Genomic DNA, 15,804 nt, shown 5'->3' on the forward strand with positions numbered 1-15,804 from the left:
TAAATCTATCCAAAACATCATCTAGAGCAACTTTCCTATGCAAGTCTTTCATATACAACTATCACTTAAATTTTCAATCCCTTTCATCTTGAAAATCGTTCCATAAGATCTTTATTCATGGTTCCTTTCACATATAAATCGCTCCAAAAGTCCATAAAACAATGCTAAACACTTAAACAAATAAACAATCATCACCCATAGTCTATAATTTTCAATTTTAAGTTTCAAACATTCAAGCACTAGTTTTAAATGTTAATTACTTGTTGCTAATCATTTAAACAAACAAAACTTTAAATAAAACAACAAAATCATTAACTAAAAGTCTAGAACAAAAAAAAATTTTAATCAAGAGACAAAACTAGAAAATTTTAATCGACTCCTAATATACATTTTTTTACATTTGTATCAATCAATTACCTTAGGGACATTTAATTTGAGTTTTTTTTTTTTTCTAGGATCATTTCAGACAGAAATGATATAGAATATACATATATAATTAATATCGAGAGATATGGATCTTTAAGCAAACTAATAATTTAATAAGATAAAAAAGTAAAAAATAATGAATTAAGTAATAGTAAATAAAGTTATTGAAAAGGGAAAAGATCACGTGCCATTCTGCAACAAGAATTTTGAGTATGTAAAATTACTTGCCCCTATTCTAAATAAGGTCTTCTTCTCCAACATTTTGCCCCACCTACAAGTAATCTGATGAACACCATTTTTACTCTCTTTTCTTTTAGTTCAAACACATTTTACTTCCACTATTCGTTCATTATCAATTTTATGGGGTGCGGAGTCAAAATTGAATAGTATATATACTTATAAAACCAAAAGCCCGCCCACCCACGGATCCAAATGAGTCCGCCCCTGCTAAAATGTATGTTGAAAATATATAGTTTAATGTGATTCGTGCTTAAATTAGTAGAAAGCTCAAGTTAGATGATCGAAAATAGTAAAGCTGATGGAAAGGAAACCTAGCTGTTGATACGCTTTCTAAAATTGTATAAATTCAACCAAGTATCCGTTTGGGGTGTATTTTATATGGTTGGAAAGCCCCTTGAATCTACTTTCTATAGATTTTTAGTATGAAAGAAAAGACGAAGCTTAGTTGTAAGAAAATTACAAAACAAAAAGGCCCTACAGAATGTAACAAAGCTGAAATTTGGTTTTTATGAATATGTCCAGTTTTCTACAAGAATCATAGAAAAGGTATATTTGCATTTTGGCTGCAAATTTATAACGCCCACTTTGTCTCCTTCAAAAGTAAGGTGACGACATACTATTTTTAATGAAATTTGGGCATGACCTATTCGTACTATAAACGGTTCCCTGTTTTTATAAAATCAACATTCAAACTAATACTATGGCACGTTTCAATAAAAATAACATAACCGTAATTATAATAAAGTTATACTACATTCTAGAATTTACAAAATGACAAAACATGTTTAAGTTTAAAATTCAACTACTAAACATAAGCCATTTAACAAAAGTGTTTTGACCCTTTTACATGTTTTACAAAATTTGCGAAAGCGCACGAACGGCATACAAAGTGTGTTCGATCCAAGCGAAGCATAACCACCTAAACTTGAGTTTTACCTAAGACCAACACAACAAAAACAACACTAGCATATAATTCATAATTCAGCTAATTTCAATGAACATGATGAACAAATAATTCGCCATCTTAAGTTTTGTACAATACTTTACTAACTCTTTCTTGAATCCGACTTTCTTGATTTCGCAACCAAATCGGTTACACCATTCTTTCTCATATGACTCATTCAGAATGAGTTTATTACTTATTCATTCTTGCTCATTAGGCTCTTCCTATCATAAACCGTTTACAACTGATTTGCAACATAACACCCTTGTCACGATTCATTCTAATTATTCGACCCGTTCGAGACGGGTGCTAGTAACTCTTTCTCCAAATTCACATATCAATTATTTGACCCATTTACAATAAGTCATCATCACAAACCTATATCTAACATACCCTTCTAATGAATTGACCCATTCGGGTTAATTCGACAACAAAAACACATAGCAAATTCACCTTGATAAAAATAAACAACCAATTCTAAGATTTAAGACATAAGGACACCTTTACTATAATTCAAATTGTACAAGTGACGTACCTCGATCTTGATCCCTTGTTGCTTCACTTGACTTGAACTTTCTTCCTTAACACCTATACATAACCATTCACACGTTAATTTATGTCTTATGCCCGTTTACACACACCACTTGATAAGACAACATACAATCTACATTTACTTCATAAACACCTTCAAATCTCATAAAGTTTATGACTAACAAGGCTGAAATCTTTATTAAGGCATTTCATCCAACACTTGGTGTGCATAACGTCAACGAAGCATAAAGTACAAGTGTTCAAAGCATGGTTCTACTAATTCATTCTTAGATTATCATGATCAACCAAAATTTCCTACAACAATCATTTCAAATCAGTTTTAACTTTCATTTATTCACCAATAACAATTCTCACACCAAGCCATTACAATAATTTCACATAATTCATTCATATTCTTCACTATCTTCCTAATTCAAGTGGGTTTAAGCTTCAAATCGTTCGATTAACTAAACTCAAACAAATTTCTTGTTCTATTGTGAAATCCTAACTCACAACTACACAATTATTCACATTACTACAAGATTGGGTTGAAACCCACTTTCTACAAATCATCAAAACATAAATTTCGACTTACCAATCGTTGAACAAGCTTAGATTATTTGAGTTTTGGGTTCATGCATCAGTTTGGGCTCTTAAACTCCTTCTGCTTTTGAGAATTTTATGAACTTAGGGTTTCTCCTTGGCCCCCTTTTTGCTCTGGTCGATCCACAAAACACATAAAGGTGTGTGTTTTGTGTTTTTGTTTTAATTAATAACTTTCATTCTTTTTAACAAGTTTAACCCCTCTAGTTATTATTGTTGTTTATTTGTCACATATCTTTCCTTCTTATTGAATTACTAACATATGCATTAAACTACGTTAACATAACATAACTAGACATTTAGGTAACGTAATAAATTGCATATTTTTGGGGTGTTACAAAATACATTTAAAAGCACAATAATCAATTACGCATTTTGGGGTGTTACAAGTCCACCCCCTTTAAAGAAGGTTTCGTCCTCGAAACCTGAATAGGTACGGTTTAATAACATGCATACACATTATGTAGTCCAACTCTTTCGGGTATAAATGGTCCTACTACGATCATACATACCTTAGTACTCAAATTTATTACGTATAATTTACATGCTCACAAATCTATTAAACAAATGCTAATCACAACATATATGCGGATGATTCTTTTGCATAATAAACTACATCCCGTGCATACACATTCACTTAATTTCCTTTGAACACCCTACTATAATAGGCGCACCATTTTTTTATAAGCATGTTACCATATACTAGTTACGTCACTTCACATATCTATAGTGTCTCAATAAGTTTTACTTATTAAAAACTTAGCCATGTCCATAAAGAAAACATATCAACATACATACCACATCTTCGTACTTGCCCTCCTAAGTTTCCGTTCTTACATGTACCTCACAATACTCTATAGTAGGCTTGGAATACCTTTGGGAAGCTTTTCGGGGCCTTGAAAGCAAGGAAAAGTGAGAAAGAACGCGAAAAACGGGTTTCCAACGCCGGACCCGCGTAGACAACAAGATAAGGCGTCGGCTGCAACAGGGCAGGGCGTCGACGACGCCTCCTCTGTAGCTCAGACGCTGATTTTGCGTTTTGTTCTTTCTACTCACTAACCGTGTGTCCCAAGGGTTCTAATACGTGAAATAAATCATTATTCAACTTCTCAATTCATTCCATACCTTTCCCAACCCAATCCACATGTTCTTCGGCTAAATCTTTATACTAAAAGTTTTGACTCGCTTGCCCCTACGTTGAGGTTTCACCGGATTGACATCGAACGACCATTACAACCATTCTCATCCTAGCAATTCCATTATTTGTAGATCCTTACTTGATTCAGTGTTCCAAATATAGATAACTTTATCTAAAAAAAATAAGAAGTGAGATCGATAGTCAGTTACATTAAGCGTCCGTATTCGTGATCACTTCCTCGCCTCCTTTTGACCCATTTGCCTTTCGTGCTTGCGTCATCTTGACATGATGCTTATCATTACATGTCACCCCATTCACATTCTTATTAGCATACAAGATTTTATATATCACTTATCATATCTAGTTCATATCTCGCATTTGACTTTCACTTATCATTTGTAACAAGCACAAGGCATAGATTCAATAATACATCATTCCAAATTCACGCAAATTTTACATATCATTAAGTATATCATACAAGGATCCATCATGCATCATTCAATCCTTCTTTTCTTACAATCATATTAGGATCTCTAATCATGTTATTCTCATACTCATTGACTTTTCTAAAAAGTCAACGATCAATTTCTCTACGTTTTAACGTAAATTTTGTTCGAAAACGAGTAGAGTAAAATATAATACGTTTTCATTAGACTGTATAAATTCGAGTCATTTTACGTTTTGACATCGCCGTAAATCGCCGTAACTATTTTCTTACGTGCTTATTTTAGTGCACATCTCCGTACAAATTCAAGTTGGTTTACCTTTCTACGTATTTTTTTTTTCAGAATATTTTAACTCAAATATAACACGTTTCTATGATTATTTTTATGTACTTTTTTTTCTTTCTTGATTTTTTTCTAGACTTTTTTACTTCTATTTCTATAGTTTTCTTTATGTTTAATGTTTTAGTTTTATGTTCACGTTTCTATGATTATCTTTCTTGAATCCGACTTTCTTGATTTCGCAACCAAATCGGTTACACCATTCTTTCTCATATGTCTCATTTGGAATGAGTTTATTACTTATTCATTCTTCCTCATTAGGCTCTTCCTATCTTAACCCGTTTACAACTGATTTGCAACATAACATCCTTGTCACGATTCATTCTAATTATTCGACCCGTTCAAGACGGGTGCTAGTAACTCTTTCTCAAAATTCACATATCAATTATTTGACCCGTTTACAACAAGTCATCATCACAAACCTATATCTAACACACCCTTCTAATGAATTGACCCATTCAGGTTAATTCGACAACAAAAACACATAGCAAATTCACCTTAATAAAAATAAGCAACCAATTCTACAATTTAAGACATAAGGACACCTTTACTATAATTCAAATTGTACAAGTGACGTACCTCGATCTTGATTCCCTTGTTGCTTCGCTTGACTTGAACTTTCTTCCTTAACACCTATACATAACTATTCACACATTAATTTATGTCTTATACCCGTTTACACACACCACTTGATAAGACAACATACAATCTACATTTACTTCATAAACACCTTCAAATCACATAAAGTTTATGACTAACAAGGCTGAAATCTTTATTAAGGCATTTCATCCAACACTTGGTGTGCATAACGTCAACGAAGCATAAAGTACAAGTGTTCAAAGCATGGTTCTACTAATTCATTCTTAGATTATCAAGATCAACCAAAATTTCCTACAACAATCATTTCAAATCAGTTTTAACTTTCATTTATTCACCAAGAACAATTCTCACACTAAGCCATTACAATAATTTGCACATAATTCATTCATATTCTTCACTATCTTCCTAATTCAAGTGGGTTTAAGCTTCAAATCGTTCGATTAACTAAACTCAAACAAATTTCTTGTTCTATTGTGAAATCCTAACTCACAACTACACAATTATTCACATTACTACAAGATTGGGTTGAAACCCACTTTCTACAAATCATCAAAACATAAATTTCGACTTACCAATCGTTGAATAAGCTTAGATTATTCGAGTTTTGGGTTCATGCAACCGTTTGGGCTCTTAAACTCCTTCTGATTTTGAGAATTTTATGAACTTAGGGTTTCTCCTTGGCCCCTTTTTGCTCTGGTCATCCACAGAACACACAAAGGTGTGTGTTTTTTGTTTTTGTTTTAATTAATAACTTCCATTCTTTTTAACAAGTTCATCCCCTCTAGTTATTATTGTTGTTTATTTGTCACATATCTTTCCTTCTTATTGAATTACTAACATATGCATTTAATTAGGTTAACATAACATAACTAGACATTTAGGTAACGTAATAAATTGCATATTTTTGGGGTGTTACAAAATACATCTAAAGGCACAATAATTAATTACGCATTTTGGGGTGTTACAAGTCCACCCCCTTAAAGAAGGTTTCGTCCTCGAAACCTGAATAGCTATGGTTTAATAACATGCATACACATTATGTAGTCCAACTCTTTCGGGTATAAATGGTCCTACTACGATCATACATACCTTACTACTCAAATTTATTACGTATAATTTACATGCTCACAAATCTATTAAACAAATGCTTATCACAATATCTATGCGGATGATTCTTTTGCATAATAATCTACATCCCGTGCAGACACATTCACTTAATTTCCTTTGAACATCCTACTATAATAGGCGCACCATTTTTTTATAAGCATGTTACCATATACTAGTTACGTCACTTCACATATCTATAGTGTCTCAATAAGTTTTACTTATTAAAAACTTAGCCATGTCCATAAAGAAAACATATCAACATACATACCACATCTTCATACTTGCCCTCCTAAGTTTTTGTTCTTACATGTATCTCACAATAATCTATAGTAGGCTTGGGACATCTTTGGGAAGCTTATCGGGGCCTTGAAAGCAAGGAAAAGTGAGAAAGAACGCAAAAAATGGGTTTCCAACACCGAACCCGCGTAGACAACAAGATAAGGCGTCGGCTGCAACAGGGCAGGGCGTCGACGATGCCTCCTCTGTAGCTCAGACGCTGATTTTGCATTTTGTTCTTTCTACTCACTAACCGTGTGTCCCAAGGGTTCTAATACATGAAATAAATCATTATTCAAGTTCTCAATTCATTCCATACCTTTCCTAACCCAATCTACATGTTCTTCGGCTAAATCTTTATACTAAAAGTTTTGACTCGCTTGCCCCTACGTTGAGGTTTCACCGGATTGACATCGAACGACCATTACAACCATTCTCATCCTAGCAATTCCATTATTTGTAGATCCTTACTTGATTTTAGTGTTCCAAATATAGATAACTTTATCTAAACAAAATAAGAAGTGAGATCGATAGTCACTTACATTAAGCGTCCGTATTTGTCATCACTTCCTCGCCTCCTTTTGACCCATTTGCCTTTCGTGCTTGCGTCATCTTGACATGATGCTTATCATTACATGTCACCCCATTCACATTCTTATTAGCATACAAGATTTTATATATCACTTATCATATCTAGTTCATATCTCGCATTTGACTTTCACTTATCATTTGTAACAAGCACAAGGCATAGATTCAATAATACATCATTCCAAATTCACGCAAATTTAACATATCATTAAGTATATCATACAAGGATCCATCATGCATCATTCAATCCTTCTTTTCTTACAATCATATTAGGATTTCTAATCATTTTATTCTCATACTCATTGACTTTTCTGAAAAGTCAACGATCAAGTATGCAAACTTCCAACTTAGGAACATATGTCCATATCAATGTAGTCGATTATGCTAATGATACCATAATCATTTCGTACCCAGTTAGTACACAACCATGTAATCACCTAATTACATACACAAATACACATAATCAATTTTACACATGCTAATGATTTCATTATCTTACATTTGACAAGCACAAGGTTAGTCAATTTAACATAATCATAACATCATCCTTGACTAGCAAGTTTATATGTTTTACTTTTAGCACACATTCACTTCTTGATCGCAAATTAAGTAATTAATATAAAACATGGCGAGTATCACCCATTCAAGCACAATGTGCAAGCCTCTATTGCATAATCGTTTCCAAAACATATATTCTACCCGAATCCTTGTACGGGTTCCATCTATAACACATTCTTCAAGTTAGTTTACAACTAACTACATCATTATCATATTTCATTCATATATGTCAAGTCTTTCATACAATCTAACATCCTAACTTCACTTAGACATTTCATCATTTTCATTATTCTCGTAAACCTCATGTTTATATTCCTTCTATTACATTATATTTGGCTTACTCATCCACTTGATTTCATCAGTTTAATCCATTTGAATAATAGTAAATTAATAAACATTTAACCCGCTCACAACGGAATAAATACATGAGTATTTCAAACATTATATTCTAGCTCGTTGACCCGCTTCTATCGGATTCGTCTACATATTCATTTTAAACATAACATTCTTATTCTTTGACTCATTCGTACTGGAATGTCAACATATTCATTCTAAACATAACATTCTTTTTCTTTGACTCATTCGTACTGGATCGTCAACATATTCATTCTAAACATAACATTCTTATTCTTTGACCGGTTCGTACCGGATCAACTGTATGACCATATTAAGCATTTCATTCTAGTTCGTTGACCCGCTTCTACCGGATCAACTGTATGACCATATTAAATATTTCATTTTAGTTCGTATAGAAACATTATTCTGTCTATAACGTTCTATTTATCATTCACAAGTCAAATACTTTACTAACCTTATTATTAGCATAAACAACGATCCATATCCCGGTTCAGCCCGCCCCTTCATGAGCGAGTGTTAAAAACTAGATTGACCTCGTCCATCCATGTGATGTGCTTCCACTCATGTGCATCTTTTCACTAACTTTACTAGTTTTATCACACCAAGAGTTCGTCCATTCTCATCTACAAATCAAGGGTTAGCACATTTCATTCAGTTTCCCTCAAGCATGGCATTTATCAAATCATCATGTTTACATACTAGTCCTTACTAGATTCTTTTAAAACATAATTTGTTTGACCCGTTCGTAACGGGTCAATACATGACTGTTCCTTAACATATCATTTTTATTTGTTTGACCCGTTTATGACATGTCAATACATCACCATTCTTTAACATACTATCATTTTTATTCAGGTATTCATTGTATTCAGTGTTAACTCACCTATATTTCTTTCACAAATTTCTCACTTATTTGATATACTACATTACACACTTCGTTTCTTACGTACTACTCTTGCAGTTTATCAATTATATGCTAAATTCTGCAGTTTGACTTTCCAAGGTTAATCTGCCACTTATTACTTATTGTATACTTATATTGGATCATGTGTTGTACTTACTTTCAATTCACACATTTTAAAAAAACATCATTTCACTGTGTTAGCAGTTCGCGGACAACTTTTCTTCCTCGTCCATACTTATGCCATTCTCCGTGTCGTAGCCCGTCATCCACCCCAACTCACACGAGTTGACTTTTAATATGTTTCTTACAAAATTTTGTTTATGTGACATTTAGCTTCATCTCCATTTCCATCATATTGTCATTGGTTTTACACTTATCCATATAACCCGTTTGACTCCAACAAGATCGAACCGTTAATACATTTTTTTTAATCTCAACCTATCCTTCGCTTGTTCGTAAATGCATCATATGTATATATGCATCATGTTAGTCAAGTGACCTACTTGACTCGACAAGGCTACCAACATCACTCACTTACAAGGTTTATACTTACTTAGTAGGATGAATAACCACATTCTCTCCCTCACTTTTACCCATTTCCATTTATTTATGGATTCGACCTTTTGTTCTTACGTGTTTGGTTTGCAGATACTTATGGATTCAAGCTTTTCATTCTTACTTATGACTCTTATATGTTCGATCCGTATTTGCTTACGGGTTTTACCTTTCATTATTATGTTCCATTCTTATAAGTTTAATCCGTACAACCCTTCTCGTAACGATACCCATTTAAATCCGTGGTATTTGCATCTCCTTCATTTGCCATCTACAATTACATACTCCTATTTGATAGCATTCCATTCATTCTCTTTATCATTCTATACTTTGTTAGTTTTTTTTTAACAATTCATTCTCGTAGATCGTTCTTCATTATAAACATCCTAGACGTGTTAATTCAACCATACATTGATTCATGTACTTAACTTCCCCATCGTTCATGCTTTTACTAATGGCATTCACGTTAATCAGCTTGTATTCTTGATTTCATTGGCGTTTTGGGGCTTGACGGAAGGTTTTCGGGAGGCATTACGTAGTATTGGAAGCATACACACAAGTTGGAAGGTCAAAAAGTGAAAAACCTGAAGTTTTGTAACATTTGGCGCCACTAGGCGCTGATTTCAGCACACCACAGTTGGAAAGTTCATTTTGGCGCACTAGGCACTGTTTTTGGCGCACTGGGCGCTGAATCCCAGACCTGACTTGCAATTGCTGTTTTTATTCATTTTTACCCAAAAACTTCATTCCTGAGCCCCGGTTCAACCCGAAAAGGTTCCGTGAAGTCCAGAAACCTCCCGTAACATTTTGTAGTGTTCCAACCCAGGTTATTCTAGTGAGTTAACTATAACCCCTTCCCGTTTCTGACTAAAAACATAAATCGAAAATTTATAAATTACTTACTTGCATAGCGCTTCGGAACGAACACGCCTTCATACGAGCTTTTGTTTTGAGTTCAAGCATATTAACTCTAATACATGAATCCCTCAAACCTCGGCTCTGATACCAACTTATAACGCCCACTTTGTCTACTTCAAAAGTAAGGTGACGACATACTATTTTTAATGAAATTTGGGCATGACCCGTTCGTACTATGAACGGTTCCCTGTTTTTATAAAATCAACATTCAAACTAATACTATGACACGTTTCAATAAAACATAACATAACCGTAATTATAATAAAGTGAAGGGGTAAGGTCCCAAAAACCTCGCTTCGAGTACTTGGACCATACCACAACTTCATCCTTTTTCGGGAAGGCACAGTTATCCAAGCGTTAGGGGCGAGTGGGTAAGAACCACAAAAGCGAGTGCACGTGCGCGTGTGAAACACGGTCAGTAACGTACAACTGACAATGACAGCCTGTCACACGTCAACAGTCATTATTGCACCTTTTCGCAGACCCAAGGTCAAGATTTTCAAAATCAGAATAATGAGCAAGAGTATCTTCTCCTAGAAGATTCTCCACTTTCGCACCTATCTCTCATAGTCCAGTGCTCCACTTATTTGCATAAGAGCAACACTAGACTGGGGGGGACTTGAAGGGGTAAGGTCCCAAAAACCTTTCTTCGAGTACTTGGACCATACCACAACTTCATCCTTTTAACCTTCTTTAGACCTTGCGCGGCCACGCACTGCTTCAGCAAAGAGAACTTAGAAGAAAAATAACAAGCAACACCTATGCGCCAAAAGGAAACTAACGAATCCTTGCGCCTCTCTCCATAACAGATAAGGATAAAAGTCCTAATAAACACTCCCACATAAATAATAGGCAGGCTTGGATATTATTCACTTCACTGATGCCATATAGTAAGGAGCCACACAGGATTACAGTTGTAACCTTCTGGAAGACTCTATCGTGCATCACTAGATGGTTATAACCGTCTCACCACATGTCATCATCCCGGGCTCTCTTGAAGTCACGATGATGGCATGGAATAGAAGAGAGATCTTCACTTGCCCACTTAATACGTGGCAATACCCCAGCCGTTGATCAAATATTGCGATCCGTGTGCTCTCACCATCGTTAAAATGATTAACGGAAGGAAAAATAACTACCTACGGAGTTAGCATTTTCTGTCAATATTTCAATAACATGTTTTCACGCCCAAAATTCGGCTATAAATAGAAGGATAATTCAGGTATAATCTTCAAGTTACATTCACTTCACTTATACTTCTTCTTCTTTAAATACCGATACTTATTCTCAAGCCGGAGGATGGTCACGGAGAGAACCCCCATTCTCCCCGTGGCGAGTCTAACGGTTGTTGTTTTGCAGTTGTCGTGAAGAGAAGAAGATCTGCCACCCCTGAATCGAAAGAGGAGAAAGCAACCCTTTTATGCAGAACCTAACCCCCTGGTTTATCTGATTCCGGTCATTTAACCAGTGTTTCTTCATTGGTGCCCACCGTGGGGCTCGGACCTTCTTCTCAGGCTGACCTTCAGCCTCAATATCGGTTTGTTTCCTTTTACCCGCTTTCTTCCTCAACAAATGTTCCGGACTCGACTCTAAGTCGATAGGATCATCAGGGTTCGATAGAGGGATATCAGCAGCATCTTTTGGTTCCGGCTACGGTCTTCTCATAACTACAGGCGCAAGACCCTCCAATGAGTCAGATACCACCACATAATCACACTAGGAGTCAGAGGAATGGCGCATACCTTTCTTCTCTCCTCCCACATTTTTAGCCTTAGAAGCCTGAGCTTTCACTGCATCACTCTTCTTTGGCGCAATAGTAGTAGTAGGCGCACGTCTTTTCTTCTCAGAGCCTATGCCCAAATTAGACAGTTCACCTACTAAGAAGCACAAGCATTGATTTATTCAAGCGCGCAAAAACAACAAACAAACAAACATCATGATAAAAACTTACCAGCGCCAGCAACAGGCTGCGCAGTCAAATCACCATCCCGCGGAAGAGCAAAGTTCCTCACGATGCGGTGGTACCAAAGCTCCTCATCAGGCTTTTTGGCAACAGTAGCCATTCTCCCACCTTCTCTCTCAAACGCAACGACATACAAAGAAACAACTACAAAGAAACAGAAGCAAAGCCAAATTCAAAAAAAAAAAAAAGAGAAGAGAAGAAACATGGCAAACCCCAAATCTTACATTTATCGCCCTCCATGTACACCGGCTTCTCTTCCCGATTCATCCGCCAGTTCAGGCTCATGCTAGCACCAACAAGGGCTTTCTCCGGTAAAGCAATAGACGGAACGTCCTTCAAATCCTGGTACCAATTTTCATCAACAGGAGTCTGAATGGTCTCAGTGGGGACATCCTCTTTTCCCCTGAACGTCATCCTCATCGGGATAACCCCTACTTTAATAAAAAAGAATTTTTTCTTTCAGTCATGAAACGATTTTGGAGGTTGAAGCAAGATCTTTTTTGCATACTCTCTTTGCACAAAAGAATAAAATCCCTGAGAACAGTGCATTTGATGAAAAACTCGAAATCGAGGAACCGTCGTTTCAATATACATCGTACGACACACAAACTCAAAATGTCGAACCCTAACCATACCAATAGGGTGCATCTGGGAGATATAAAACTTGTAATAATCAAGAATATCAAGAAAGAACTTCGCTACAGGCAATCGGAAATTGTCTGAAGAGAAAAAAAATCCCAAAATAAGGTTATATACCCGGCCGGAGCATCCGCCGCCGTTTGACCCTCGTCAGGGTATTGAGCACCCCAACCTTCCGGAAATTTGAAATTACGAATCAAACCATCAAACGTTGCCGTGGACCACTTCAACGGTGGAAGTTCGGCAGCCATTTCTTCAGTAGAGTCTTCGTGATGATCCCCGATTGACATAAGAGAAAGAAATTGCAAATTCTTTCCAAAGAACTAATAAAGAAGACAAAGAAGAAAGGGGTTTTCAAGAAAGTAATGATTAACGAGAATTTGTAATTGAAAAAACTTATATACTCACCGCCATAAATATCCTAGGTAACTGCAACAGCACCTTTTTCAGGAAGGCACAGTTATCCAAGCGTCAGGGGCGAGTGGGTAAGAACCACAAAAGCGAGTGCACGTGCTCGTGTGAAACACGGTCAGTAACGTACAACTGACAATGACAGCCTGTCACACGTCAATAGTCATTATTGCACCTTTTCGCAGACCCAAGTTCAAGATTTTTAAAATCAGAATAATGAGCAAGAGTATCTTCTCCTAGAATATTTCTCCACTTTCGCGCCTAAAACTCTACAGCCAAAAGCACCTATCTCTCATAGTCCAGTGCTCCACTTATTTGCATAAGAGCAACACTAGACTGGGGGGGGGGGGACTTGAAGGGGTAAGGTCCCAAAAACCTTTCTTCGAGTACTTGGACCATACCACAACTTCATCCTTTTAACCTTCTTTAGACCTTGCGCGGCCGCGCACTGCTCCAGCAAAGAGAACTTAGAAGAAAAATAACAAGCAACACCTGCGCGCCAAAAGGAAACTAACGAATCCTTGCGCCTCTCTCCATAACAGATAAGGATAAAAGTCCTAACAAACACTCCCGCATAAATAATATCCGGACTTAGATATTATTCACTTCACTGATGCCATACAGTAAGGAGCCACACAGGATTACAGTTGTAATCTTCTGGAAGACTCTATCGTGCATCACCAGACGGTTATAACCGTCTGGCCACGTGTCATCATCCCGGGCTCTCTTGAAGTCACGATGATGGCATGGAATTGAATAGAGATCTTCACTTGCCCACTTTCCACGTGGCAATACCCCAGTCGTTGATCAAAGATTGCAATCCATGTGCTCTCACCATCGTTAAAATGATTAACGGAAGGAAAAATAACCGCCTACGGAGTTAGCATTTTCCATCAATATTTCAATAACAGGTTTTCCCACCCAAACTTCGGCTATAAATAGAAGGATAATTCAGGTATAATCTTCAAGTTACATTCACTTCACTTATACTTTTCTTCTTCATATACCGATACTTATTCTCACGCCGGAGGGTGGTCACGGAGAGAACCCCCATTCTCCTCGTGGCGAGTCTAACGGTTGTTGTTTTGCAGTTGTCGTGAAGAGAAGAAGATTTGTCACCCCTAAACCGAACGAGAAGAAACCAACCCTTTTATGCAGAACCTAACCCCCTGTTGTATCTGATTCTGGTCATTTAACCAGTGTTTCTTCATAAAGTTTTACTACATTCTAGAATTTACAAAACAACAAAACATGTTTAAGTTTAAAATTCAACTACTAAACATAAGCCATTTAACAAAAGTGTTTTGACCCTTTTACATGTTTTACAAAATTTGCGGAAGCACATGAACGGCGTTCAAAGTGTGTTCGATCCAAGCGAAGCATAACCACCTAAACTTGAGTTTACGTAAAACCAACACAACAAAAACAACGTTAGCAGATCATTCATAATTCAACTAATTTCAATGAACATGATGAACTAATAATTCGCCATCTTAAGTTTTGTACAATACTTTACTAACTCTTTCTTGAATCCGACTTTCTTGATTTCGCAACCAAATCGGTTACACCGTTCACTAATAACAATTCTCACACTAAGCCATTACAATAATTTGCACATAATTCATTCATGTTCTTCACTATCTTCCTAATTCAAGTGGGTTTAAGCTTCAAATTGTTCGATTAACTAAACTCAAACAAATTTCTTGTTCTATTGTGAAATCCTAACTCACAACTACACAATTATTCACACTACTACACGATTGGGTTGAAACCCACTTTCTACAAATCAGCAAAACAGAAATTTTGACTTACCAATCGTTGAACAAGCTTAGATTATTCAAGTTTTGGGTTCATGCATCTGTTTGGGCTCTTAAACTCCTTCCGATTTTGAGAATTTTATGAACTTAGGGTTTCTCCTTGGTCCCTTTTTGCTCTGGTCGATCCACAGAACACACAAAGGTGTGTGTTTTGTGTTTTTGTTTTAATTAATAACTTTCATTCTTTCTTACAAGTTTAACCCCTCTAGTTATTATTGTTGTTTATTTGTCACATATCTTTCCTTCTTATTGAATTACTAACATATGCATTTAACTTGGTTAATATAACATAACTAGACATTTAGGTAACATAATAAATTGCATATTTTTGGGGTGTTACAAAATACATTTAAAGGCACAATAATCAATTACGCATTTTGGGGTGTTACCAAATTGTTGTTTGGTCTTTGGGAATTCATATAATTTTGTTAAAATTCTCATATCT

General features: G+C 35.9%; 1 long non-coding RNA gene across 1 annotated transcript; it reads right to left on the reverse strand.

Moving 5' to 3' along the window:
- Positions 1 to 1,534: 1,534 nt before the first annotated feature.
- Positions 1,535 to 15,482, reverse strand: LOC110905542. Its single transcript, XR_002573213.1, has 3 exons — positions 15,355 to 15,482; positions 5,246 to 5,299; positions 1,535 to 1,602 (listed from the first exon to the last, which is right to left on the reverse strand). It is a non-coding gene; the product is annotated as an uncharacterized LOC110905542 (long non-coding RNA).
- Positions 15,483 to 15,804: the final 322 nt, after the last annotated feature.

The sequence above is a fragment of the Helianthus annuus genome, chromosome 14 (genome assembly GCF_002127325.2).
Source record: "Helianthus annuus cultivar XRQ/B chromosome 14, HanXRQr2.0-SUNRISE, whole genome shotgun sequence".
NCBI classification, from domain to species: domain Eukaryota; kingdom Viridiplantae; phylum Streptophyta; class Magnoliopsida; order Asterales; family Asteraceae; genus Helianthus; species Helianthus annuus.